The sequence below is a fragment of the Phytophthora infestans genome, genomic scaffold (assembly GCF_000142945.1).
Source record: "Phytophthora infestans T30-4 supercont1.203 genomic scaffold, whole genome shotgun sequence".
Classification (NCBI taxonomy): domain Eukaryota; phylum Oomycota; class Peronosporomycetes; order Peronosporales; family Peronosporaceae; genus Phytophthora; species Phytophthora infestans.
The window spans coordinates 33,549-38,437 of NW_003303556.1; positions in this window are offsets into that span (position 1 = coordinate 33,549).

Below are 4,889 nucleotides of genomic sequence, written 5' to 3' on the forward strand. Positions count from 1 at the left end.
TTTTAAGCACAGCCCATGCTCACAAGCAGTCTGACAGTTTGGTTTCAAATGGGAGAATGGCAATCTCCCTGCAACGAGGGACGAGAGCCACTCAGTTCCGGATCCTTTGAAAGTAGTAATCTTCTAGTACTATAGTGCCGCCTGGAGTGAGTAATACTATTACTCATAGTGAATACCGTACAAAGAGGTATTAATAGCAGTAATTTAAAATAGTTATAGAAGTAGTAGTATTACCCAAGATTACTTTTATCAAAAGTAATGTTAACCCCTGATTCTACTTATGGTGTATCGATTAGCACAGGTTTTTATCTTCCAGTGATTGGATATAATAATACAATTTCAAGGGGTCCACTTCAAATGAATCCGGTTGAAATTTGTTTGTTTAGGACCGGGTTGATCCTGATTGAAAACCTGTTTTATTTGGGTGAACTTCGCCTGTGATGGTCACTTCATTGGCAGCATACGACATCGTGTCGCAGGTGTAACCCTGCAGCACCAGAGGTCCATTGAGCTTCGGAACCACCACTTGTTCGTGATAGACGCCTGGGAACACGAAGAGAGTATGCTCATCCGTCGTGTTGGGGATGTGTGTCACGCCCTCCGCCACAGTCTTGTAGCTGCCGCTGTACATACCATAAGCGTCTACAACGATAGCACCGGGTGGGGGCTGGGTGCGAGCTTGTTTCCCAGTGCACACTCCCGGAGAGTTGGCAAGATGAGCCTGAGAGGGTGATTCAGCCGAGGAGTCTGGGCTAACTGAATTTGACTCGACCCGTTACATTCTCTGCTAGGCCTTTCGACGTTAAGATATTTAACGTTTGGATAACAAGCGAAGCGAAGGAAAATTTTCGTAAGCACTCGCTACCACAGCGAAGATCATAGTGAAGAGTCGCGTGGAGCTGTTGGGCTAATTGGCATGGCCACATAATCTTTTTCTTGGTCTTAGCACGATGGACGCTCCGTTTCGGCTCTCAACGCGCCAAGAACGCGAGGACGGACAGCCAGAGTCAGCAGCTCACGAATTGAACGTGCCTCGAGTGCTTGGTCGTGCAGTTACATCGCGATTGCGTCACGTTCAGCCTCAACACCAGCTACTTTTCCTGAACAGAAGACGTTCTGACCACCCCCGGCGAGTTAAGCATCTACAAAAGACTTGATTTTGATGTTGACGATGATGAGAATCTTCAAAACGTTGAAAATTGCTTTAAGCCTGGCAGAGCTGCACAAGCATATCAGGCCACGGATCGAACGTGGTGTGTCTGGGCTGGGTGCTCTTATGGTGTAATGGTTAGCACTCTGGACTTTGAATCCAGTGATCCGGGTTCAAATCCCGGTAGGAGCTTGATTTTGTGCGGCGTTGCAAGCATAGTATGTAGCGATGGCGCCAGCTGTCGTGTGAGGCTGGAGAATCGCGTTTGGAATTCTGTTTGCGGATTGGCTGGTTAGTGCTGGTCTTATGGTGTAATGGTTAGCACTCTGGACTCTGAATCCAGCGATCCGGGTTCAAATCCCGGTAGGACCTCGTTTTGCACCGCCTCCTACCGGCCCCACAACGCCCCCAGTTGTTGCTGCGCTGCGCACCTGCCACACGCTACAGCCGCGTACACGTTGTGTTGCCGTGGTGTGTCGTATCGTGTCCCGGGCGATCCGCTGCCGATTTATGTGGTAGCTGCTGCTCTGGCAGAGCTCACCAAGCCTAACCTGCCGACTTCGCTCACTACCAATTCTCCAAGACAGCCAGAGGGCTCATCGCTGCCTTCCGCGAGAACAATAGATCCAGTGGATATCCAAAACACGAAGAAATGCGACGTCAAAGCGAGTAGCAACCGAATGGTTCGAGGCGGGGATTGGAGCAAGCCGGGTGGCGAAAGAAGCATGCGAGCATGGACGTAAGTGTAGGAGCACGATGATATGTGAAAAGGGGTATGTGCAGGCACATGGGGGCATGTCCGTAAATACGTGGATTGCGTGCGATTTCGAGCGGGTTACGGATCGGGCGTGGTGTGTCTGGGCTAGGTGCTCTTATGGTGTAATGGTTAGCACTCTGGACTTTGAATCCCAGCGATCCCGGGTTCAAATCCCGGTAGGAGCTTGATTTTGTGCGGCGTTGCAAGCATAGTATGTAGCGATGGCGCCAGCTGTCGTGTGGGGCTGGAGAATCGTGTTTGAAATTCTGTTTGCGGATTGGCGAGTTAGTGCTGGTCTTATGGTGTATGTTTAGCACTCTGGACTCTGAATCCAGCGATGCGGTTTCAATTCCGCGTGAGGACCTGCTTTGGGCACGCTCTTCTAGCGGCCCCACACAAGCCCCGCTGTTTTTGTGTGGCCGTGGGCCACCTGCCCACACGCATTATGACCGCGCTCCGCTTGTTTTTCCGTGGTTTTTTTTTTTGCCGGTGGGTGTTGTGTGTATCGTGTCCCGGGCGATCCGCTGCCTGATTTAAGTTGGTAGCTGCTGCTCTGGCAGAGCTCAACTAGGCCTAACCTGCACGAGTTCGCCTGACTGCACTACCAATTCTCCAAGACAGCCAGAGAGCTCGTCGGCAGCCTTCCGCGGGGAACAATAGATCCCGTGAATATACAAAACACAAAAGAAATGCGACGTCAAAGCGAGTAGCAACCGGATGGTTCGAGGCGGGGATTGAAAGCAAGCCGGGTGGCGAAAGAAGCATGCGAGCATGGCCGTAAGTGTAGGAGCACGATGATATGTGAAAGGGGTATGTGCAGCACATGGGGCATGTCCGTGAATACGTGAATTGCGTGCGATTCGAGCGGGTTCCGGATTGGGCGTGGTGTGTCTGGGCTAGGTGCTCTTATGGTGTAATGGTTAGCACTCTTGGACTCTGAATCCAGCGATCCGGGTTCAAATCCCGGTAGGAGCTTGATTTTGTGCCGGCGTTGCAAGCATAGTATGTAGCGATGGCGCCAGCTGTCGTGTGGGGCTGTAAGATCATCGTTTAATATTTTGTGTGCAGATTGGCGAGATAAGTGCTGGTCTATGGTGTATGGTAGCACTCTGGACTCTGAATCCAGCGATCCGGGTTCAAATCCCGGTAGGACCTCGTTTTGCACCGCTCCTACCGGCCCCACAACGCCCCAGTTATTGCTGCGCTGCGCACCTGCCACACGCTATAGCCGCGTCACGTTGTGTTGCCGTGGTGTGTTGTATCGTGTCCCGGCGATCCGCTGCCGATTTAAGTGGTAGCTGCTGCTCTGGCAGAGCTCACCAAGCCTAACTGCCGACTTCGCTGACTGCACTACCAATTCTCCAAGACAGCCAGAGAGCTCGTCGCAGCCTTCCGCGGGAACAATAGATCCCGTGAATATACAAAACACAAAGAAATGCGACGTCAAAGCGAGTAGCAACCGGATGGTTCGAGGCGGGGATTGAAGCAAGCCGGGTGGCGAAAGAAGCATGCGAGCATGGCCGTAAGTGTAGGAGCACGATGATATGTGAAAGGGGTATGTGCAGCACATGGGGCATGTCCGTGAATACGTGAATTGCGTGCGATTCGAGCGGGTTCCGGATTGGGCGTGGTGTGTCTGGGCTAGGTGCTCTTATGGTGTAATGGTTAGCACTCTGGACTTTGAATCCAGCGATCCGGGTTCAAATCCCGGTAGGAGCTGAAATCATTATCCCTTCGTGCTTTTGTAGTTCTGCCACCAATTTAGCCGACTGTGCCGGCGTATGACTACTCGACTTGACGTTTGCAGCGCCATAGTCGAGTTCGGTAGGCTCAACTTCAGTGAGGTCGGGAAGGAAGGCCAGCTCGTGAGCGTAGTCCGTCAATTCCAGATCTGTCCCACTACGCTCAAAGGCGTTGGTCGTGCCCTCGTCAACATCATCCTCTTTCTCGTCTTCGGTCGCAGCGATAGCCAAGTAGTGTTGTTTCAGGGTCTCGGTCGGGTCTCTCGTCGAGTTGCATTCATCGTCTTCAGCTTGTCCTAAGCCATAGTCAATTCCGCCGGGGTCAAACACCGTCGCCGCTGAGTTCATTACTCCGACCTCAGCTATAGTACCTTCCAACAATGATACCTCTGGTACTTCATAGTTGTCGTCCGCGTCAAGGCTCGCATTCGTTGAGTTCACTGTGACGGACGATCTTACTCCTTCGTGTTCAAACTTGTCCCCGAGGTTGATGTTATCGTCGTCATGCTGTCTAACCACTTCCGAACCGGTTTCAGCCTCCACAGTTTCCAACGCCGAGTCCGCCGTAGCTGGGTCGTCGTTCGGCTTTATTCCTTCAGGTAGTAATACCTCCCAACTATCATATTCCTTGGTCGCGTCGGAGTGCTCATCCGCTGAGTCGGTTATGACGGCAGAGCTGACTTCCGTGCGTGTAAACGCGCCTTCAGTATAGCTGACATCCTGACGACATGCTGTAACCACGTCCGAGGCACTCTCAGTGTTTAGATATTCTGACGTCGGGTCTGCCGCCGCCGATTGGATAATGCAGGCTTCCGGTGTACCCATCGCTGAGCTCACCACGGCTGCAGAACTTGGTCCTATTATTCCGTACTTGGCTCGGTTGTCAGCAACGGGTTCAACGTCACATAGGGCTTGTTCCGAGCGTTCTTCAAGGCCTCCTGCCGTTATAGCTGAGTCGTCAGTCGCCGACGCGTCTTCCGTGGCCCTTACTTCACTTGTTCCTTCGACCGCTGAGTTCGTGTTGACGTCAGAAATGGCGCCATCGTCTTCAAACTTGGACAGCTGATAGGAGACATCTTGGCCATCGTGTAGCACCGACGTATGGTCCGCTCGGACATCTTCCAGCTTGAACGCTGAGTTTATAGCCGGGTCACCCCTTGTCACCCCTGAAGTCGATATCCCGAGACGCTTTCCACCTCCCCAGGTAGCCTCGCTAACGGGTCCATACGCATAGAGTCCG